The sequence below is a fragment of the Mixophyes fleayi genome, chromosome 3, assembly GCF_038048845.1.
Source record: "Mixophyes fleayi isolate aMixFle1 chromosome 3, aMixFle1.hap1, whole genome shotgun sequence".
NCBI classification, from domain to species: Eukaryota; Metazoa; Chordata; class Amphibia; order Anura; family Limnodynastidae; genus Mixophyes; species Mixophyes fleayi.
In genome coordinates this window covers 177,985,141-178,011,185 of record NC_134404.1, presented here as the reverse complement: position 1 = coordinate 178,011,185, position 26,045 = coordinate 177,985,141, and positions in this window count along the sequence as shown.

Here is a 26,045-nt window from a genome sequence, read left to right as displayed (position 1 = left end):
CAGCTTCATACATTTGAGACTTGTATAGCTAGAGTGGCAAACAGTTGGCAAGTTGGCCTTTACAAGCCATCGCCCCTTTAAATTTTAGCTGCGAAGACGCCGATCTCCCGCGAGTTGAAAAAACCGGGGTATGATACATTTACCCCATAGTGTTAATTTCCCTTAAGCTCAATCGTGCTCATGAATTGTTCTTATTTTAATTGTCCAGACTCTTAAATGCAACAATTCTTATTTTACTGGCATATTAAACAGACTACATGGGGGTACTCCAGCAAGTCTCTACCCTGAAGTGATTGTGTAGAACCAAAAATACAGGAGCTGATGCAACTGGACTGTGGCCCAGAAATTGGAGCAATGCTTGGGTTCCAGTGACCACCCGGTAGATAATGAACTCTACTATTAACCTTCTGACAATACTGTGGTTGACTTTGTATAATGAGCCAGTTGCGTAGGGCACTTAGTATTTTTGCAAAAGTTCAAAGTCATCATGAAAGTGGAAGGCAGGTTACCTTGTTTGATGCCAAATGGTGACTTGAATTTGACTTCTGAATGTCCCTACACGGAAGAGACGTATCTGAGTCCTAACTTAGTGTAAATATCTGAAATCAAAGATTATAGCTTGTTCTTAATGAGAGAGGCACTGAAACATCACACTTCTGTCTAGGTAAAACTCCTGCTGAGAAAATGATACCAAGGGGAAGATAATATCCACTTTTGTGAAGGAGCATGAATATAAAGCGCTTCATAATTGAATCTCCTTACTAGGGTGAAGAACTAGCATCTCTATAGCTTTTTAAATTGAAAGACAGGTCATTTAAATTCTGTTAGTTCTCCATCTTACATTTTTTAGAAGCTCATAAGTACAACTTCTAAAAGAGAAACCTGAACAATATAGTTGGCTGTATTTGGCTTTACAAATTATTCCACACAGCCTCAAACTATCTTTTGTTGAAATATACCAACTTTCAGAAAAGGACAGTTTGAAGTTAAAATACATTTTCAAGCCTGTTCTGAAAGTTATGTTAAATGTAATTTCTGAAATGTAAAAAGAGATTTCACAAATGACAAATCACTTGGTAGCTCAATCTGAGGCCAACTCAAATTGATTCTCTAATCTCACCACAGGACGCATCTGAATACACAGCCTGGGAACTGCTAAACTAACAATATATTAAAGCACACATCCTTTTTTTAAATTTATTTTTTCTTCACAAAAAGAAACCTAAAAGGAACGATCAAACCTGCCAAATGATCGTGTTTTCCTTAATGTTAGCTTTGTAAAGTTCAGTACAGCAATTTCTAGATGTTTAAGAATTCAAAGCAAAAATGCTGTTAATATAATTTTGCATTAAGTATTAGTATCCTAGGAGTGCGCCCTCATTTTTTTTATCATGGTCAATTTTTTTGAGAAATACAAAATGGAAAGCACAGAAAGATAACTGATTGGCATACACATGACTGGTAAAATTAGAGATGGTCACTGACCCCCGTGTTTTGGTTTTGGATTCGGTTTTGGATCTGGATTACCGTCGTGTTTTGGTTTTGGTTTTGGTTTTGCAAAACCGCCATTGCGTGTTTTGGTTTTGGTTTTGGTTTTGTTTTGCTATTTTGTTGGAAAATCAATGTTTTTGGGCCTAAAATAACCCAATTTAGTGCTCCAACTGTTTTAGAGATAAGTAATCTAATTGTTGAGGTAATAAATCATCCAAAAAAACAGTTTAATTCTTCGTTGGTAGGCCTTCATTTATTCTACACACAAAACAGATTGTCTTCCTCTCCATCTATGCATATTGGCAATGCAGCCATCGTCTTTGGATGTATATTACACCCTACACTTATAGTTAAATATGTAAAGAAATGGAAAAAGACAGTTTGCTTTCTGTCTCTATAGGCCCCCCTCCACTTGTTTAAAAAAACAAAAAATTCAGAAGTTATAGACTGTACAATATTAATTGAAATGGACAAAGCCAGTTTGGGGTCGCTCTGTGTATGACACCCTACCCTTAAGGATAAATTTCTTGACCTGCCTTTGGGATGACGATTCACCCCCAGCAGCAGCAGCAGTGGGACTAATGCTTTCTTCAGAGGAATCAATAATAGTGCAGGAGTCATCCAGCCTTAAGTGGGATGCCGGGCTAACTCCGAGCGCTACTGAGGATATTGATGAGGATGGTGTGGTGGGTGTATTTTGTAGCCGTCGGGATGTCTGTGAGCAGAGGGTCTTAGCTGATGATGTAGTGCTTGTATTTTTTTGGGAAGAACTTTCAGCTTTTCCCAACACTTTGCCATGAACTCTAGTTAAATGGCGTAACATAGACGAGGTTCCAAGATGGTTAAGGTCCCTCCCTCGACTGACTGTGGCTTCACATACACTACAAATGGCTATACAATTGTTGTCTGGATTTGGGTAGAAATAATTCCACACATAAGAAGTGGATTTTTTTGTTTTATGCCCAGGCATGACAATGGCCTTTTTCTTGTCACGTGCCAGAACTGCTGCCACTGGTGCAGGACTTACACAAACAACCTCATCCTCATCAACATCCTCATTAGCGCCCTCGTCGCCTACACAAATCTCCCCCTCATCCTCTTCTAATTCCAAAGTGGCATCCTCAATTTGGGTATCACCGGCTACACTCGGGCTATTAAGGCACACATCAGTAGAATGCTCACGATTAGACATCCCACTGTTGGATGGACTCTCCACAGGGATTGTTGTCATTTGTGAATCAGAGCAAATATTCTCCTGTAATGCCTCACTGTTATCTTGCAGCTCGGCTTTGACGCGTAACAGTAGTTGTGCACCAATTGTAGGCTGGGTAACTTTTTGGGATCTGCCACTAATAGCCAAAGGTGAAGGCCTCATTCTCTCTTTGCCACTGCGTGTGTAGAATGGCATGCTTGCAATCTTTTTTTTATCGTCACTTAACTTTTGCTCAGATACACTTCTTTTTCGCTTCAATACAGTAAATTTTTTTTGGGTTTTTGTTTTTTACACTAATTTGAAAACACTCTGTTGTTTGACATCGCCTTGGCCAGATGACATACTGGGAACACTAACATCAGGACTGGTGACAGAACCTGGTTGCTCATTCAGATCATATGTGGACTGCTTTGCATCCATTCTGAGCGCAAACCACTGGGGAGTGCTAAAATTTATTTGGTAGATACTGCTGACAGATATGACTTTTGACAGCCAGAAATATTAATGCACAATTAGGGAGGACACCCCAAAAGCACTGAGGAGTGCTAAAAATTATTTAGTAGATACTGCTGACAGATATGACTTTTGACAGCCAGAAATATTAATGCACAATTAGGGAGGACACCCCAAAAGCACTGAGGAGTGCTAAAAATTATTTAGTAGATACTGCTGACAGATATGACTTTTGACAGCCAGAAATATTAATGCACAATTATGGGGGACACCCCAAAAGCGCTGGGGAGTGCCAAATATGAAGAAAAAATTATAAACCTCTATCCTCCTCTCTGCACTAGCGATTTTGGTTAGAGCAATTGCAAGAACAATATTGTATTCTCTGTCCCTGCTCTAATTAGCCTATGACTACATCCTGCTCTCTCCCTCTGTCAAATGGCGATGGATTGCTGTGGAGGCGTGTATTTATAAAGTTGAAGTATCGCGAGAACCGAGCCCCGAGATCCGACGACGTCACAATGACGTTCGGCCTCGATTTGGATTCGGAATGGGCGGGAGAGTACCGAGCTGCTCAGCTCGGTACTCGGATACCCAAAGTTCGGGTGGGTTCGGTTCTCGGAGAACCGGACCCGCCCATCTCTAGGTAAAATACACCAGTTCCCTCCTGTAGGCAATAATACCAGTATTCTTTTCTACAGTATTCTTGGGGGTAGCATGGTGGCCTAGTGCACTTCTGCCTCACAGCGCTGGGGTCATGAGTTCAATTTCCAATCATGACCTTTTCTGTGAGGAGTTTGTATGTTCTCCCCGTGTTTGCGGGTTTCCTCCGGGTGCTCCGGTTTCCTCCCACACTCCAAAAAAATATACTGGTAGGTTAATTGGCTCCTTTCAAATTGACCCTAGTCTGTCTGTGTGTGTGTGTGTGTGTGTTAGGGAATTTAGACTGTAAGCCCCAATGGGGCAGGGACTGATGTGAGTGAGTACAGCGCTGCAGAATTAGTGGCGCTATATTAATAAGTGATGATGATAGAGGTTGTGAAACATTTTGAAATTCGATCAAATATCTCCAGTTCAAGGGCCTCGAACTTGTTTGTGGAACAATATTTGATATATGACAATTCAATTTTGTGCTTCCAAATTGGCGACTTGCATACGAGGCTCAAAGCTGGTGTTTGAGGACCACCATTCTTGATCCACGTTAAAAATGTTGAAGTAAAGTTTTAACTCTATTTTCCACAGTACAAAAACATGACGGTAGTTTCATTTGCTCCTGACAAAAATGGACCCTAGTATGAGTGTGTTGGGTAGACTCTAAGAATTTAGACTCCAAGCTCTAGTTGGACTGGTACTGATGTGAAAGATTCAATATTCTATGTCAAGTGCTGTGTAATATGGTTGTACTAAATGAATAAAGACAATAAATATTGAAAAATAAAACAGCATCTCTACCCCTCACAAATAGAGTATATATAATGAGCAACAAAATACTAAACTAAATAATAACACTGGAATGAGTGTTTTATATATCATTTTTTATAAATTCTGTTTCTGCTTTGGATGGGACTTACTTGGATGAGATTAACATGCAAGCAATCTACAAACTAATATAAGCTTTTATAAAAGTCCATTATAAATATATTGATAAAAGTAATACTACACTCTTGGTATCTAAGTGTATCATTGGATCTGTGCAATGGTTGGACTCAACTGTTATCCTTGTTGTCTACAGCAAACTCCTGGGGGTAAATGTATCAAGGTGCGATTTTACAAATCCAGCGATTTTCTCGGGAGAGTTGAAACTTGCTGATGTATGAAGCTGAGATTTATTGTAAAATCGCCAGAGTTGTATTTCTGTCAAAATCATTATTTTTCAAAATCGATAGAGATCAAAGTCCCGACTGTTTGCCACTGCAGCTATACAGATCTCAAATGTACGAAGCTGCGATTTAGCAAACTCTCCTGGGTTTGCTTTAAAAATCGCCAGATACAACACGCTGCATCCTAGAAGCATGTTTAGTAAACCCATCACTGTTACACTGTTCTGCATAAACAGCCAGAGGTCCGGCAGCTGTCAAATGTGTAAAAATTAGGATGTGCACCGGCGACTTTTGGTGTCTCGTGTTTTGTGTTTTGGATTCGGATTTTCGCGATGTTTTGGGTTCGGATTTGTTTCGCAAAACACCTGCCGAAAGGTTTTGGTTCGGATTTAAGGTTTTGGATTCGGATTTTTTTTGAAAAAAAGCATAAAAAGTTCAAAAATCAAGTTTTTGGGCTTATTTTCACTCCTACGCTATTATTAACCTCAATAACATTCAATAACAAGCATTTCCACTAATTTCCAGTGTATTCTGAACACCTCACAATATAGTTATTAGTCCAAAACGTTGCAATGAGGTATCTTTCTGGACTGAGTAGTGGAGTGGTCCCCACAATATAATAAGAAAACCATCAACTGGTCTTAATCGCACCAAAAAATGTACCTGGACTGCGTAGAGGAGTGGGTCACCACAATATAATTTAAAAACCCTGAACTTGTATGATTCGCACCAATAAATGTATCTGAACTGCGTAGAGGAGTGGATCACCACAATATAATTTAAAAACTCTGAACTTGTATTATTCGCACCAATAAATGTATGTGGACTGCGTAGAGGAGTGGGTCACCACAATATAATAAGAAAACCATCAACTGGTCTTATCGCACCAAAAAATGTACCTGGACTGCGTAGAGGAGTGGGTCACCACAATATAATTTAAAAACCCTGAACTTGTATGATTCGCACCAATAAATGTATCTGGACTGCGTAGAGGAGTGGGTCACCACAATATAATAAGAAAACCATCAACTGGTCTTATCGCACCAAAAAATGTACCTGGACTGCGTAGAGGAGTGGGTCACCACAATATAATTTAAAAACCCTGAACTTGTATGATTCGCACCAATAAATGTATCTGGACTGCGTAGAGGAGTGGGTCACCACAATATAATTAGAAAACCATCAACTGGTCTTATCGCACCAAAAAATGTACCTGTACTGCGTAGAGGAGTGGGTCACCACAATATAATTTAAAAACCCTGAACTTGTATGATTCGCACCAATAAATGTATCTGGACTGCGTAGAGGAGTGGTCACCACAATATAATTAATAAAAAACCCTCCACGGCTCTGAATTTCCCAAAAAAAAAATCTGGACTGTGTAGTGGGGTGGCCCCGGTACTAAATTTGATACCTGGGCCACAATACCTCCTCCAAGTTCCAAGTGTAGTGTTTATAACATATTAACACTACACTAATTCTAGCACATCAAACCCTCTTGTTTTAAATAATGACAGGGCATTTAACTTTTGATTAAATTTTTTAAATTTGTTGACATTTTCTTTTACTTTTTGAACATGGCAAACGACTGTTGAATGGTCACATAATGCCAAAAAAATAGTTGCAAGATGGAATTGTCCTTGGGCCCTCCCACCCACCCTTATGTTGTTGAAATAGGACATGCACACTTTAACAAACCAATCATTTCAGTGACAGGGCCTACCAAACAACTGTGGCTGAAATGATTGGTTTGTTTGGGCCCCCACACCAAAATAACAATTCATCTCTCCCTGTACAAACTAAACAGGCTCTACTGAGGAAAGATGTCGTCCTCATCCTCAACCTCTGATTCCTCTCCCCCTACAGTGTGTATTTCCTCCTCCTCACACATTATAAATTCGTCCCCGCTGGACTCCACAACCACTGGTGCCTCTGTACTATCTGGAGGGCAGTGATGTACTTCATTGAGGAATTGATTATTCATTTTTATAAACATCATTTTTTCAACGTTGTGAGGAAGCAACCTCCTTCGCCGCTCACTGACCAGGTTCCCCGCTGCACTAAAAACTCTTTCCGAGTACATACTGGAGGGGGGACAACTCAGGTAAAATAGAGCCAGTTTGTACAGGGGCTTCCAAACTGCCTTTTTTTCCTGCCAGTAACAATATGGACTGTCTGACATGTCTATTTGGATGGTGTCAGCAAAATAATCCTCCACCATTTTTTCAATTGTGACACATGCTTTGTTGGATCGCAATGCTTTACCAGCTCCTCCCTCACTTTCTCCAGCTGCTTCTGCAACAGCCTGATCAAGGGAATGACCTAACTCAAGCTGGCAGTGTCGGAACTGACTTCTCGTGTGGCAAGTTCAAACGACTGGAGAACCTTGCACAACACGGAAATCAGTCTCCACTGCGCTTGACTCAGGCGCATCCCCACTCCTTTGCCTATGTCGTAGGTGGCTGTTTAGGCCTGAATGGCCTTTTGCTGCTCCTCCATCCTCTGCAGCATATAGAGGGTGGAGTTCCAGCGCGTCACAACCTCTTGTTTGAGGTGATGGCAGGGCAGGTTCATGCTTTTTTGATGTGCCTCTAGTCTGCGGTAGGCACTGGCAGAATGCCGAAAGTGTCCAGCAATTTTGCGCGCCACCGCAAGCATCTCCTGCACACCCCTGTCACTCTTGAGGTAATGCTGCACCACCAAATTAATGGTGTGTGCAAAACATGGGACGTGCTGGAAATTGCCCATATTTAATGCCCGCACAATGTTACTGGCATTGTCTGACACCACAAATCCCCATGAGAGTCTAAGTGGGGTAAGCCACTAGGAGATAATTTCCCTCAGTTTCTCTAATATGTTGTCAGCGTTGTGCCTCTTATTAAAGCCTGTAATACACAATGTTGCCTGCCTTTGCACGAGCAGCCATTTTGTAGATGCTGCTACTGATGCAGCTGTTGCTTTTCCTGCGGTAGGCGATGCATCTACCCAGTGGGCTGTCACAGTCATATAGTCCTTCATTTGCCCAGAACCACTTGTCCACATGTCCGTGGTTAAGTGGACAGTGGGTACAACCGCATTTTTCAGAGCACTGAGGACACTTGATCGTACTTCTCTGTACATTTTTGCTATCGCCTGCCTAGTGAAGTGGAATCTCGATGGGATTTGGTACCGGGGACACAATACCTCCATCAACTCTCTAAATCCCACTCCACTGATGGCGGACACCGGGCGTACGTCTAACACCAACATTGCAGTTACAGCCGCAGTTATACGCTTTGAATAGGGTGACTACTATCGTATTTTGTGGTCATGGCAAACGACTGTTGGACGGTCAATTGTTTTGTGAAAGACTTAGCGGTCTTACGACTTCCCCTCTGGGAAGATGACCGACTAACAGCAGCAACAACAGCAGTGGCAGTAGTAGGCGTACCGCTGCAGGATTCCTCGGATGAATCCCGTATTGGAGAGGAATCATTCTGGCTGCTGACTTGGGCTGCAGGACTCAATCTGATGGAGATCGTGGAGGAAGTTGACGAGGAGGGTGTTGCTGGTGTGTATCCAACTGGACCACGGGATTTAGGTGTCCATGTACCGATGACGGTCCTAGCCCCAGTTCCTGGACTAACCACTGAACTATGAAGGTTATTCAGGTGACGTATAAGGGAGGATGTCCCTAGGTGGGCAAGATCCTTACCCCTGCTTTTTTGAGCTTTACATAAGCTACATATGGCCATACATTGGTTGTCCGGATTTGGATAAAAATAACTCCAGACCGAAGAGGTGCATTTTTTGGTCTTCTGACCAGGCATGAAGATGGGCTTTTTCATCCCATGGACATCAGCTGTTTCCCCCCCTGGTGCCTCATTTACAATAACCACATCACCATCCTCATCATCAAGTTCCTCCACAGCGCCAGCTACATCATCAATAGCCTCCTCCCGAGCCACCTCTTCCCGTACAGTGATGGGAAGGTCAGGCTTGACAACCACCAACACCCTTGGACTCGCCTTGGGGATTTGTGATAATTTCTCTTTAGAAGGCAGAGTTGTTTGCTGTTTTGTTGCTGACAGCATAACTCTCTTCATTTTTTTGTAGGGGGGGGGAGGAGGAGGAGGGCTAAGATCCTTGGGTTAAGATGGACCACTAGTCATGAACACGGGCCAGGGCCTAAGCCGTTCCTTGCCACTACGTGTCGTAAATGGCATATTGCCAACTTTACGTTTCTCCTCAGATGATTTTAAGTTTCTCTTTTTGCTTTTTTTTTAAAACTTGGGCTTTTTGGATTTTACATGCCCTGTACTAGGAGATTGGGCATCGGGCTTGGAAAACGACGTTGATGGCATTTCATCGTCTATGTCATGACAAGTGGCAGCAGCTTCAGCATTAGGAGGAAGTGGGTCTTGATCTTTCCCTACTTTATCCTCCAAATTTTTGCTCTCCATTATATGTAGCACAAGATACTGCAGAATGTGTAAAACTTGGTAATATTGCAGCACCAATGGGCTTATACTGCAGGATTGGTTTTGCAAATTTTGTTGTAATTTAATTTTTTTTACATTTTTTTTTTTGTATTTTTTTTTTTATCAACTTTTTTTTAATTTTTTAAACACTTGGGAATATTGGGGAAATAACTATGCCCTTAGAAGCACAGAGCACGGGACACAGGACCACTGGACTGAACAGGACACAGCACACAGGACCCAGCAACACCACTGAACTCAAAATTGACAGAGCACAGCACACAGCACCACTGGATTGATACTGCAGAATGTGTGAACTTTGTAATATTGCAGCAGTACCACTGGACTTTTACTGCTGAATGTGTGAACTTTGTAATATTGTAGTACCAATGGGCTTATACTGCAGGATTGGTTTGGCAAATTTTGTTGTAATTAAAAAAAAATGTAATTAGTTTTTTGTATTTTTTTTTTATTAACTTTTTTTTAATTTTTTAAACACTTGGGAATATTGGGGAAATAACTATGCCTTTGAAGCACAGAGCACGGGACACAGGACCACTGGACTGAACAGGACACAGCACACAGGACCCAGCAACACCACTGAACTCAAAATTGACAGAGCACAGCACACAGCACCACTGGACTGATACTGCAGAACACAGCACAGCACAGCACGAGATCTACCAGAACAGAGGACCACCTAACACACCCTCCCTCTACCCTGATCAATGCCCGAGTGAAGATGGCGGCGACTTGTGGGGAATTTATAGGATCCGAGTATCGCGAGATCCGACAGCGGGATTATGACTCAGAGCCTCGGTTTCAAGTTTTCATTTGGCGCCAATACCCGGATCTGTCTCGGATCCGACTCGGATCGGAAAGGTTCGGGTGGGCTCGGATTCACAAAATCCGAGTGCGCTCATCTCTAGTAAAAATAGACAAAAGTTTTCAATAAAAAGTTTGGGGTCCCCCCGCCCGAGCACTATTAACCCTAGTGCTGCCAGCCTACTGCTGGTTACGTGAAAATCGGGGGGAAAATTTGCGTGGGGTCCCCCCGATTTTCACATAACCAGCACTAGGCAAACCAGCCAGGGTGGGTGGCACTATAGCAGGGGGGACACATGGCAGGGGTCCCCCTGCCATAATGACAAATCATGTATTTCCATTCATTTGCATGTTCTTTTTGCTTTCTTTTAATTATTTGCGCAAACTTGTTGCTGGCTTTCTTTTCACCACCTTAGATGCTGTGATCTAGTGATGGAAGCTTTGATTTCACAATGCGTTTGTGGGCTAAGATTTAAAAATTGGCAATTGTTTCAAGAAAAATCATACACAACTGTTTACTAAACTGCTAGTGAAGCATTCGTGGAATGACTTAATAATGCAAAGTGGTGTTTTGCCTTTTAGTTAATGGACACCAACACCGCTATAAGAGGTCATATGAATAAAATCTCTCACACTGCCATATTGATAAATCTGCTTAGAATATCTGCAGCTATTATACAGATCTACAGCTTTCCACTCAAAAGAGAATAAAAATGTGTTGTAATGCGAAAAATTGGAGCTACAACGAGATGAAAGGGTGTTTTCCTTGCAAGTGATATTCTACTTGCCTATAAGACTCATGTTATGCATCAAGGCCTTGGGCAGAACCTATGCTTTGTATGGTTATGTAGAGTTACAACTTTTCAAGAAGAAAAAAATAGAATCATAAGTCCCTTTCTCGTTCTTAGAAGCAGTTGCCCTTAGATCTTTAACATGTCACATACAGAAGTTAGTAACAAATATGCATCACTGCCATACACGGAGAAGGAGTGATATTATTAACTGTTTGAATGTCTGGCTGAATTGAAATGTGAAAATAATTCAGCGCATTCTTCCCAAAGATCTTTTGTGCTTACGTTCCTTTCACGTTACAAAAAAACTAATCTCCCAACACTCAGCTTCTTTCTCAGCTTGAAGGACCAAATACATGTTAAGTTTGAGAGCTGATCATATCTAAACTTCCTGTGAATCACAGCTGACAGTGTTCTCATGCTTGGGCCAAGATATTCGCTCTTTGAACAAAACGCAATTTCTATGTCTTTTGAACCTGTGCTACAGCGGAGGGAAGCAGCAGGATGCCATATTGTATAATAACTGTCAGAAACAATTTCTGCTCCGTAAGTGAGGTGAAGCAAAATGTCAAAATATTTGAATACATTTCATCGAAGATATCTTCTTCTATCCTTCACTAATTTAAAAGAACAGAATCCTATCCTCTCGCATAATAAATATGCATAGGACAGAGGAGCAGAGTGAATTCTAATAAAACAGCGTCCTAGCTTGTTAGCATGTTGGAGGTCCGCAGCTATAAGCTGACATAATTACCGGTGAAGGAAATGACAACTTTTGTCTTTTGCATACTCTAGTGAACGTGTGACTAAGTAAGCACGTTAATTAACAGCATAGATCTTTGTTTTCCCAAATGAAATTATGCAACCTTTACACATTTCGGTATTACATTTACAGGTCACACCACTTTAAAGAAAAAAATCAATTGCACATTTTTGAGATCAGTGGAAGGATATTTTATCTTTGTTACTAAAAAACAATTGCTAAGTGTATCTAAGTACATGGCTGGGAAAGGACTAATTATGACTCCTGTATGTCAACTACATGAGAATTTAAGCATTTTGTATACACCAGACCAAGGGGGGAAATTGATCTAACTACCCTGAGAGGTAAATTGAAGATTTCTAAAATAGACCCAATGAAGTGCATCTTTTAATTAAAGAAAAAAACAGTTATCCAGTGCTAAGTTTTAATTTTTGTTAATATGTATGTTGTATTAGATAGTAAACCTGATTTAATTTTTACCTTTATGCCGTGAGTGCACACTCCAGCTTTTCTCTTTTTTCCTTACTTATAGCCTTTCGTGTTAGTACGAATGACTAAAAATCAGTGTTTGCATTTATGCCTGTGAGTGACATGCTTTACAATCAGGTAAGTGAATGACAGAAATGGGAGGGTGGTGCCCCAACAAAAGATCACAAGAAGCAGAGCTTGTAGAAAATGCCGCAAGTAAAACGTATTGTCTCAGGGTAGTGTTACATGAGCTGTGTTCACTCAACAGAAAAGAGCAGTGGTGGATCCGGGTGAAGGGGCAATTGGGGCAATCGCCCCTTTGCAGCACAAGCCTATCTTTAAATTGCATCCTAAATGCTGATGCAAACGGGGGAGGGGCAGTGAAAATTGTGAATGGGGGTGGGGCCTCTCCTAAAAATAAAGTCTAGGTCCACCCTTGAAAAGAGTTAGGAATAAAAGCACTAATGTTTTAGCACATATAACGCTTTCTGAAAAGCTTTACGTACTATCTAAACTTTTTCAGAAGCTGTTTAGTTGCCTATGTGAGAGGTGCTTCAGCTGATTCCCTGCTTGTCCTAAACACTACATGCAGCATTTTCATAAACTTACCCCCTTAGGGCCATCCCTTTCATTAAGTATTACTTTTCTTTTTTTCTCTAAAATACAGTTTGGTTTAACCTCATTTATTGCTCACATTATTAATGACAGTGGAGAGAGCTCCACTTAAATGTGTAACTTTTGTGTGTGGAACTGTTTATTAATTGTTCTAATTCATCTGTAAGGTGCAAAATGGGTTCCACTAAATGTACAGTTAGAGAATCAATGACATCCCTGTGCTGGTGCAAAGTTGAAGTACTTTTGCATAGTGAAAATTGCTGTGTGTCCCTTTCCACAGCAAGAAACACCCCTAGGAATGTACCTTATCCACCCATTTATCTTGTATGATAATTTGCTTACATGGTGACCCTGCATAACTGATAAGGTCTTCAATAATTACAATGCCTGCAGCCTTAACTGGAACTATGACATAGAGATAATACAGGTAATTTAAGATCAGTTATCTTAAATAGATATGGAGATAGCGCTCTACTCTTACAGGTAGCAAGAGCTGCTCACTAAAAGGGGGAATCCCTTCCCTGTTCAGTAGAAATAGTATAAAAGTGAGCGCTCAATTGCTCCTTGTCGGTGACAATTGTCAATGTAAGGGTTTAATAAATTGGATGAATAGGTTGAATAAATCCTAGATATATGTTAACTGTGACCAGCGGGAACTGATTACCTGGATTATGATATTGATCATATAAATACAATGTGTACAGATAAAAAACATACATTTAATAGGTAAAATAAACAACCATGTGTGCCGGCCACATCAAATACATGTAAATAAGGTTATAAAATACAAATGTTACATTGGTACATATTATCCACCACTGAACGATGGAAGATGCACAGCAATAGTACAGCTGGTGTAACCCAATATACTGTCCAATACAATGAGTCTGATATAACGAGTCCCCGAGGGAAATGATCTAGAGATCTGGAGTATGGGCGGGTATTTACAAGTTCTCGGACTCAAGTGTTAATATAGCCAAGTAAATGTCCTGATCGTATAAATCTTACTTGGAGGCGTTCAGGGTGAAAAAGGCTGAAAAAGTATCCCAGCTTGATAGGAGATGGTAATGGGAGTGTAGAAGCAGACCATCCGGGCACTGATCAATTATTAATTACAGTGAAGTTATAGTTCAGTCTTCACTGTAATTAATAATTGATACCCATACATATATATAATTGTTATAATGCATCAGTCTGGCCTTAAACTCTAAATTCAACTCCTATCAAATGTTTTTTTATGATGCTCGTTTTATATTTTTATATTGATATTTGGTTTATGCATACTATCTAGAATATATCCTTTTAATAGTGTTTTAGTCATATATTTATGTGGCCCATATTTCTGTGGACAATCAGGAGCACTATATAAACCTCAACACAACACTGATAGGAGTATATCCGCGCGGCCTTTATTCTGTTTAGATGCACTATATAAACCTACATCTGTCATCAACATCCACGATCCCCTGAGGAAATTCGCCTGAGCGAATGAAACGCGTTGGGACACACCTACCTAGTGACGTCATACCGGAAGCTACTCTGTGCATCCCACTGTGGAACGCACGCCGCACACCGCTACACGCCACTGGGATCAGTGCCCGGATGGTCTGCTTCTACACTCCCATTACCATCTCCTATTAAGCTGGGATACTTTTTCACCCTAAACGCCTCCAAGTAAGATTTATACGATCAGGACATTTACTTGGCTATATTAACACTTGAGTCCAAGGACTTGTAAATACCCGCTCATACTCCATCTCCAGATCATTTCCCTCGGGGACTCGTTATATCGGACTCATTGAGTTGGATAGTATATTGGGTTACACCAGCTGTACTATTGCTGTGCGTCTTCCATCGTTCAGTGGTGCATAATATGTACCAATGTAACATTTGTATTTTATAACCTTATTTACATGTATTTGATGTGGCCGGCACACATGGTTGTTTATTTTACCTATTAAATGTATGTTTTTTATCTGTACACATTGTATTTATATGATCAATATCATAATCCAGGTAATCAGTTCCCGCTGGTCACAGTTAACATATATCTAGGATTTATTCAACCTATTCATCCAATTTATTAAACCCTTACATTGACAATTGTCACCGACAAGAAGCAATTGAGCGCTCACTTTTATACTATTTCTAAGATCAGTTATCTGACTGTCCTAATATTTCTACAATGACTAGTTCATCATTCACATGTCCAGCTTCCATTGTCTCTTCCCATTATAACCATACCACACCACCACTAGCTGCACAGAAATACCAGTCATCAATGTCTTTATATTGGTGCATCTGCCTTATAATTATAACAATGTATAATAAAAATCTCTTTGGATTTGGTTTATTTGTATAATGATCCTTTCAGTGTACAGCGGTACATAATATGCTGGCACTTTATAAACGGTAATAATCAGAGTTGACACAAACTATAAATATTATGTCTCTTTACGTGAAAAGTAAAAGAAGAAATATGTCCTATTATATACAATAGATATCACAGGGAAATGTTTTTATAACTGTGTCTTCTACATATATAACATACTTAATACAAACAGAAACTAGAAATTACATACAGTAGCAAACAAGGGAAGACAAATCTGTAAGGAGTTGGAATTAAAAATCAGGACATCCTGCATATGATATATGTGTCATAGGTACAAGTGGTAATCTACATTATGGGGTACAAGTAACAAGCCTATAGCAACCAATCAGATTCTAGCTATCATTTTGTAGAACGTACTTAATAAATGATAACTAGACTGGTTGCTATAGGCAACATCTCCACTTTTCAAAACTGCCGGAAACTTACAACTTGATACATTTATCCTCCTGAGGCTGATTTATTAATAGCTGAAAAGTGATAGGGCTTTTGCTCGCCTTGCTCTATACATTAAAGTTTTACCGTTGACGATAACACTGCTATCAGTGTCGTAACCCGTGCCATCTGTATGGTTCGCTGGCTTCCAATAGCAATGGCTTCACCATATTATTGCATGGGGATGCCTATTGTTTTCAGCAAGAAAAGGCATTTAATATAAAAATATTTTTTTGTCTATTTTTAAACCTTTAATTGTTAGCAAATTGTTATACCAGTTCGAGCATTTGTATCTACACTCATAAAGACTAGCCAAATAACCATGCTAGAGCTTGCTGAAGATTTCCAAGGCTCAAAGGATAATACTGCATATTTGTAAACATACTGCATAATAATGTCATTTTTTATATAGGAAATGTTCTATGCATAAAACTAAGATGGATATCTAAAGCACACCCAAGTCATCTGTGAGTGAAGCGTGCTATCATTTTCACAGACTCAATTGTGTTAATTAATTCATCAAACACCACCAAAGTTCTTTGTATGCCTTTATAGAGGTGAGATTTTTTTTTCTAAAAAAAAAATGTTCCATAAATAAATCCAGTCAACGTAACACATCTGTGCTGAGACCTTAGAAGAACAATTAAAATTTCAACAATTACAGTGAAAATTTCAGGCATAAGGAATTAAAAGTTTATGTTGTACAAATACAAAAACTACTCATGTTCAGTGTGAACCTTAAATGTATCTGCCAGTTTACTTGTACAATGTTTTTGTTGTAACTGGGTTTTGCAGCAATCCAATGATCATAATGTTACATTGCGTAAACACGGGGTCACGGTTTACGTTTGTATAAAAACGTATCAAATGCTATGTGGAGTCCTTTTTAAAGAAGTTCAGTATACAGTATGTTTACTGCATGTCTACTGGGAGGTATAGAAATACATAAAAACTGTTCAGGAAACATTTACTGCATGTTATGAAATGAGTAAACCTCACTATAAAGTCCATTCCATATTTTTAGGATCACCCCATTCATTAATTTAAACTTTTCCTTTTTTAGAAGCATGACAGGAGCACTTTTGCAGATGGCAGTTCTGTTTGGTTCGCCATGATTGGGTTTGGATCATCAGAGACTAGATGTGGTGGCTGAAGCTACATCATCTAGGGCTGAAGTGTGTTGTTGTTATAGGGTTGAGAGTATTTAGGTGTTTCTATGACAATGTGGATTTGGGTGCAGAAGGGGGATCGGGAGGCTGAAGGAAAGGAGGTTTTGGTCGGGGAGCGGAAAGACCATTTTGGAGGAACAAAGGAAAGGAGCAGAAGTGGGAGAAGACAAGATCAAGGGAATGTCCATCACAGTGGGTGGGAGATGACATCCACTGGGAGTGATCAAAGGAGGATGTAAGTGAAAGATGTTTTGGACAGCAGAGACAGTGGGGTTTTCAATAGGCATGTTGAAGTCACCTAGTATGAGAGTAGGTAGGACACAGGATAGAAAATATGTGAGCCAGTCATTAATGTTGTCAAGGAATTAGGAAACTGAATTGGGGTGGGGGGTAATAAATGACAGCAACACGAAGACAGATAGGAGAGACTAGACAAATAGTGTAGACTTCAAAGAAAGCCAAGAGGAAGGGGATTTCAGGGGTATGACTCAGAAGGTGAAGCATGAAAAAAGGAGAATGCCTACTATGCCACCTTGTCTGTTTCCAATGTTATTCAGCTACCACGGCAAAAGCTATTCAGACTGATAAGTGTTATTTACTGTGCATGGCACGGCACATTCGTGAATTTGTAAGCTCAGTTTGAGCTTTCAGTTTCAGTGTCATTACATTAAAAATGATGGGCTTTTTAAATAATAAGGATTTTTTTATCTAAAAATACTTTATAATATATGTTATATTATATCGAACACTTTTACCATAATATTTATTTTCTGGTGGCAGAGTATTTACCCTTTTAATTTTAAACAGATCTAGTCAAAAAAATATAATATATTAAATCAATATTTTTTTTCCCAGCAATATCTTTTGTTACCTCCATCCCAAGACAGTGTTAACAGAACAGGCAGTCCGCAGGTAAAAGTACCACAGCAATACTTCCTATATAGCAAGAGCTGGCAATACTTATTACCATTAGTTATCCCTTAATATATAGGATGAGAGCCAGTAATACTTAGGGAGACCCGGCACAAAGTAATACTATATATCAATGTTGTAGCTAAAAAATGGTCAACTCAGTTGCTGTCTACCACTTTATTTTCTAGGTAATTTATATAATAGTAAACTGAATTTAATAACAGTACTATATATGAGGTACACATATATGTATTTATGTGTATTAATGTCTTATCCAGGGATTATCTTCTGTTGTATAACATATTTATACGTAAGTGTACTTAATTTATTATCCCCAGTTCCCCAAAATACTTGGAGTAAAGCTCTGTCAGCTTCTCCATACATTTCCTTTCTTCTTAACGCCTTTTAAGTCACCGTATTAAAATAATGCAATATACTTTTGTTATTACTATTGCTTGTGTTCTTTTTCATACATTTGTCCCATGCTGAGATTTTGATTTTCCTTCTCTGACTGGAACCTGGCAACCTGAGTGGCCTCTTTTTTTAAGTATGCAGAGAATGAATTCTCTAACCTTGGGATGAAATTGAAGCAATGAGCAGTAAATAGAACACCAATCAATCCTTCATTTCTAGGCTTCAAAATAAAACTTCTCAAACATCTATATGCTCATGTTCATTGCCTTTATTTGGCTATTTATAGCAACTGCAATTGTTTCTATGGGGCTGTTTCAGAGTTGGATACAAAATGAGCAAATTTACATTAAAAAAAAAAAGTACACACAAAGTAGAGTATTTTCGCCAATATGCAGAGCCAAAAACATACAGTGACGGGTTCGGCTCCGACAGACAGCATATGAGTGTAAAAACAGCATAATTATGTCCATTTACAGAGCTCTCCAACTCTGCATTGGATCATATGGGGAAGGGGGGTGATAATCTGTGACAGGATGGACCGCCTATGCCACCCTGTCTGTTGTGTTGCTGGGGACCGGTTGGGCTTGCCTTGCCACATCCCCTTTTCTTTATCCCAAATGTACCCTCCCATCACAGTAAAAGGGGCTTTTGCTGCAGCCACCACTGGACTCCTTTGCAGCGTCCAGAACCGCGTCTTTCTGGGTAACTCTCATTGCTAGTGTACCCCCTTGCTGATACACCTGGGCTGGTAACCCTGATCACTTGCCTTCCGATCTATTCATTTAACTGATTAAACACAACCAGTGGTATGAAAGCCTTATTTTCAAGGGAAAAAAAAATACAAAACTAAACCAAAAAGTGTTCCAAAAGACAATTGCAGCCCACTATACTTCCAAATTCCACCCAAAAAACTCCAATATAACAAATAACAGCAGCAATGAAGTAAGTGATGCCGTTAATGTCCTGAAAAACAAAATAAAGTCCAAAATAAAGGCTCTAAATGTGAAATTGCGGTCTTTTCCTAATCTTCCGTTAAGATGATGCAATTGTAAGTAAAGAAATTCTCCTATTGATATATAAGAAAATATAGCAATTAATAATTTGTACATAAATATGTATAAGACTGAATGCCAATAAAAATCAAGTGAAATAGTGAACAATTCCTCACTTACAATTGGCAATTATCTATATATAAAATACACCCCATGCACCTGCCTTTGTCACACCAGGTGGAACAGTGGTGGGCTCAGAGCTTCTTTGGACTTGTCTCCATTGGAGTGAATAGCAATGCCCTGCATGGATGTCCAGGAAGTCAAGTGGTGGCGGTTGAGTGGACAATGACACAGGTCCCCGTGCAGGACCACAACAAGTAGAATCAGGTAATTACCCTTGTTATCTAAAATATAGACTATAACACCATTAGAGTTGTGTATATTCCTGTACTATTATTCAGTCTCACTTTGTGCCCTTTTTTTGTAAAGGTTTATTAACTGTTCTTTAAACCATTAAAATTGTTGGTAAAGATTGACATTACAATTTTAGTGACTGTCATGCCAGAAATGTTATCAGCAGTTAGGCCTATGTTAAAAAATAAAAGTTGAAATTATAATAGTTTTAGGGGCTAATTAGTCCAAAAGTGTACATAATAGCATTCTTTAAATGTGTAATAAATACATTTCCCCTACATAGAAGTAATGTAATTAACCCTGTGTTTCATTTCAAGGATTCAGGGATTTCTTTTTCTAGGTGTGGAGCAACCAATTGAACAGCTGGAAGAGGAGATTGATGAGGAGTTGTCAGGGACAGCTCCTCCTCTCCACTTGCTGTCCCTGCACATTCTCCACTTGTGCTCATCCTGGAGGCCATGGATAACAGTGATGCTACAACAACAGAGTTCATAAAAAAAACATTAATATCAGACTGTAGAAGAGAGAGGACAATCAGGAGTGCATATTAACATCAATACAGAGATGAAGGGCTAGTTGTACAGCATTCTTCACTCTATTGAGGAAATTGGCACATCCCTAGCAGCTATCCTCTATCAGCACATCCCTGGCACCTATCCTGTATCAGCACATCCCTGGCAGCTATCCTGTATCAGCACATCCGTGGCAGCTATCCTGTATCAGCACATCCGTGGCAGCTATCCTGTATCAGCACATCCCTGGCAGCTATCCTCTATCAGCACATCCCTGGCACCTATCCTGTATCAGCACATCCCTGGCAGCTATCCTGTATCAGCACATCCCTGGCAGCTATCCTGTATCAGCACATCCCTAGCAGCTATCCTGTATCAGCACATCCCTGGCAGCTATCCTCTATCAGCACATCCCTGGCAGCTATCCTGTATCAGCACATCCCTGGCAGCTGTCCTCTATCAGCACATCCCTGGCAGCTATCCTCTATCAGCACATCCCTGGCAGCTATCCTGTATCAGCACATCCCTGGCAGCTATCCTGTATCAGCACATCCCTAGCAGCTATCCTGCATCAGCACATCCCTGGAAGCTATCCTGTATCAGCACATCCCTGGCAGCTATCCTGTATCATCACATCTCTGTGGCTCCAGGGCCTGTCCTCGGTGAGCCTGAGCAGAGGGCTCAACACCTACCTCTGCACCTGTAGCCTCCAGTGCTTGGGCCACAGATACAGAAGAGTAGGACAAAATATAAAATCAGTCTTGGAGGAAAAAGACTGAAAATGCTACAATCAAATAAAAAAAATGTATTAACAAATAAAAATTATTTTAGATTCACATTCTGCTGGTCTTGTTCCATTCATCCTACATAGGGAATAGATGAAAGCACAGTATAGGAAGTTCATAGAAAAGTTTTGACAAATATATGCTGCATAGTGAAATGTGAGTGTCCGTTTTAGCTTCCTATTTGTTTTGAATGTTTTTATCAAAAACACCTAACAGCCACATTTTCATGCAGCATGTACACATCAATCCAAAGTAAAATTGTTTAGGTCAGCAATTACTATATAGTTTTGTAACAAAGATAGAATGTGACAATATGCATTATTTTCTATTCATGCATCCCATACTCTCTGAAAGTCAGATATAATGTGCTGATTGTCCCTGATAACATAAAGAGACTGTATCACCACTACATTTATCACCCAAAAGGGGCATCTACATAACCAGTCGAGACGCTCTCTGGTCCGGCAAAGTTGATGCTGCTGCTGGCGGCAGGAGCAACAACACTGTTGACATAAATAAATGCCAGTATTTGCCATAAGATCCTATAAGTAGGAAAACGAAATTAAAAATATCCATAAAAACATTCATTTGAAAAGCAAAGGTATTCAAAAAAACCTTTAAAAAATGGAAGTATGTCATCACAAAAATATATCAAATAGATTAGAAAAAAAGCCTATTATAAACAGAGACAAACAAAAATAAATTTGTGTGGAACTCGTAAATCTGCAAAACTCTTGTGGTGGTAAACAAAATTTTCTATACCTAAACAGTTGTGGAGATTTGCTTTGTTAGTGAGATATACATTGCAAACAAAACAAATACAATTTACTTACCTCTACGGAATCACTTTTGTCTGAAGAATGTGCACAAAAAAAGCATCCAATCAATCAGGCAATGTAGCTGTGATCAATGATGCATCGGTATCAGCTGTGGAGGCGATTCCGAGATCATTCAATTAGAAGCTATTAGGTTGTTTGTTATTATCATCATGGATTTGCACCTGCCCTGTAGCAGGTGCAAAAGTTATGCCTCTGAACAGACTATATATATATATATATATATATATATACTGTGGTTGAAGTGGAAATTTAGAAGTGACGGTATGGAAAATGTAAGTGACATGAATGTGATAGTTGTGATAGTATGTGAAGTTGCGGTACCACCACATACCAGCTCACTTCCACCATTGTGTAAATACAATAAACTGCTAGTGTGCATTGGTCACATATTTGTGAACATGCCCTTACTGTACTTGGCCTTCGGCATCCTCAGAGCAAAATCATTCTCGTTACCCCAGGCAACCTGGAGTAGTACTCACTGTGCCTCAGGGCTATGCCTTGAATGTGTTAATTTTCTGCATTTTTATTTTATTACTACAGGTTGTGATAATTAATGACACTCTTTGTTCTTCAGTTTTATATGGTAGCAGCAATGTTTATCATCTACAAAAAAGGTGCAAATTACACCTTTACACCTTTTTTTTGTTAATATTTTAATTCTCTGTAATTTCCCCACATATGTCAAAAAAAACATATAACACCTGTCTTGTGTGCAATATAACGAAAATAATCTGATAAGGAAAACCAGCACCTCCTTCAGCATCAACAACATTACATTGCTACCTCATAGTCAGTTCAATAAATTGGATTATGTCTCTCAGTCTTTACTAAATATTGGTCACCCAACCTGAAACTGGTCATATTAACAAACTCTCTATTCCTGTGATAAATTACATGAGACAAGACCCTGATGCGAATACTATGGTCTCTTATGAATTCTGCTGCATAAGCAGCTGCCCTGTTGGGCACAGTTGGGATACAGTTGCAGCTTCCACCTGTAGCATTCTGCAAAATCATGTCAGTTCATGAGAATGGGATTGTTGTGTCGTATGTTTTTCACATTGTCACAAGTCTAATGTAATTGACCTATATAATTTGTAGTGTTATAAACTCCTCAGGTTCAACCCTAACAAAAATTCAGTCCTGGATATATAATACAAGATATAACACAAAACAGAGAAGAGTGTCTACTTGTGTACTTAAAGTACATATACATCTCCTCAGGTTCAGATATTAACTTGTGTAAACTTGGATCAGTATGCCCAATTAACAAGCCCAGTCATAGGAAAAGCTACAATGTTTTCTATTTATGTCTAACAGTATTATAAAAGTCAAAATTTTGAATTACTGCTAGAATAAATGTATTTTCTTTATATATATGGGACATTGTGGTGGTGGTGGTGTTCGTGCCATGAAGCTGGACTGAGAAAGAGCTATGGGCAGGGGTAGCACACTTATCCTATGGTAACAATAATTGAAATCCAGGCCTGTCAATTAAATATGGTACTCCGTGCTTTCCACAGGTCTCAGTAGATTCCCTCTTGAGTAAAATAGTCATGGTCAAATGTTCACTATCAGTTGATCATGGCTGATTAAAACAATGACAGGCAAAAAAGCCAGCCCATAAGGACTGCCCACATGCCCCTTTCATGCCCCTTAAACCTTCCCACATGCCTGCTTACAATTTGATATGGAATGTGACTACTCCACACGGACACTAGCGAGAATGATAGATGACGAGATCTGATGTTGCAACCCAGACTGAGACTTGCTGACTACATCCAGAGCATTCCTTGCCTTCATCTTTGTGCAGCGGCAGCGGGAACATGAGTGTGACATCAGGTCACACTTTACGACTGTAACTGTGGGGAAGTAGCGGCTTTCAGTAAATGGTGTGACCCCCTTGAGCAGATATGACTTCAATAATTTACGGTAATTGTTAAACAGTATATTATACTATTGGCTTGGAGGAATTTTGGCCCATTCTTTCTTACAGAACCAGTTCAACTCATGGGTGTTGGTGGGCTTTCTTGTATGAACACCACACTTCAGGTCTTGACAAAACATTTTGATTGGATTAAGGTCTGGGCTTTGGCTCAGCCATTCCAAAATGTGAAATTTGTTGTGCTTCAACTGTTTTTTATTGTAGATTAACTTGTGTATTTAGGATAGAGATGGGCAGGCTCGTTTCCCCGAGAACCGAACCCACCCGAACTTTGGGTATCCGAGTACCGAGCCGAGTAGGCTGAACGTCATCGTGACGTCGTCGGATCTCGGGGCTCGGTTCTCGTGATACTTGAAGATTATAAATACACGCCTCCACAGCAATCCATCGCCATTTGACAGAGGGAGAGAGCAGGGTGTAGTCACAGGCTGATTAGAGCAGGGACAGAGAATACAATATTCTGAATCCAATTGTGCTAACAAAAATCGCTATAAAAGAGAGAAGGATAGAGGAGTTTTGTTTTTTTTCAATATTTGGCACTCAAAGTGCTTTTTGGGTGTCCCACATTATTTTGCCTAAATATTTCTGGCTGTCAAAATTACTATCTGTCAGCAGTATCTACCAAATAATTTTTAGCACTCCACAGTGCTTTTGGGGTGTCCCCCATAATTGTGCATAAATATTTCTGGCTGTCAAAATTACTATCTGTCAGCAGTATCTACCAAATAATTTTTAGCACTCCCCAGTGCTTTTGGGGTGTCCCCCATAATTGTGCATAAATATTTCTGGCTGTCAAAATCACTATCTGTCAGCAGTATCTACCAAATAATTTTTAGCACTCCACAGTGCTGTTGGGGTGTCCCCCATAATTGTGCATAAATATTTCTGGCTGTCAAAATTACTATCTGTCAACAGTATCTTACCAAATAATTTTTAGCACTCCACAGTGCTTTGGGCTCAAAATGGATTCAAAGCAGTCCACATATGATCAGAATGAGCAACCAGGTTCTGTCACCAGTTCTGATGTTAGTGTTCCCAGTACGTCATCTGGGCAAGGCGATGTCAAACTACACAGTGTTTCGAAATCTGTTCAAAAAACCAAAACAAAAAAAAATTACTGTGTTGAAGCGAAAAAGAAGTGTTACTGAGCAAAAGTTAAGTGCCGATAAAAATTTTTTTTACAACATGCCATTCTACACACGCAGTGGCAAAGAGAGAACGAGGCCTTCACCTTTGGATATTAGTGGCAGGTCCCAAAAAGTAACCGAGCCTACAATTGGTGCACAACTACTGTTACGCGTCAAAGCCGAGCTGCAAGATAACAGTAAGGCATTAGAGGAAAATGTTTGCTCTGATTCAGAAATGACACCAATCCCTGTGGAGAGTCCATCCAATAGTGGGATGTGTAATCGTGAGCATTCTGCTGATGTGTGCCTTAATAGCCCGAGTGTAGCCGACGATACACAAATTGAGGATGCCGCTTTGGAATTAGAAGAGGATGAGGGGGAGATTTGTGTAGGCGACGAGGGCGCTAATGAGGATGTTGATGAGGATGAGGTTGCTTGTGTAAGTCCTGCACCAGTGGCAGCAGTTCTGGCAAGTGACAAGAAAAAGGCCATTGTCATGCCTGGGCATAAAACAAAAAAATCCACTTCTTATGTGTGGAATTATTTGTACCCAAATCCAGACAACAATTGTATAGCCATTTGTAGTGTATGTCAAGCCACAGTCAGTCGAGGGAGGGACCTTAACCATCTTGGAACCTCGTCTATGTTACGCCATTTAACGAGAGTTCATGGCAAAGTGTTGGGAAAAGCTGAAAGTTCTTCCCAAAAAATTACAAGCACTCCATCATCAGCTAAGACCCTCACCGACATCCCGACGGCTACAAAATACACCCACCACACCATCCTCATCAATATCCTCAGTAGCGCTCGGAGTTAGCCCGGCATCCCACTTATTAAGGTTGGATGACTCCTGCACTATTATTGATTCCTCTGAAGAAAGCGTTAGTCCCACTGCTGCTGCTGCTGTTGCTGCTGCTGGGGGTGAATCGTCAGCCCAGAGGCAGGTCAAGAAAATGAGCAGTCCTACATTTCAGCAATTAACTGTGAAACAATCATTTGCTAGGGGAAGCAAATATGACAGCAGTCACCCAGTCACCAAGCGAATCACAGACGCCATGGCTGCAATGTTAGTCTGTGATGATGACGTAAACACTGATGAGGGTGAGGATGAAGCTGAAGATGATGACGATAACATTTTTTTAAAACTTTCTATGTAAGTGTAGGGTGCAATCTACCCCCAAAGAGGAAAGGGACTTGTGGCATTTCCATATCACGT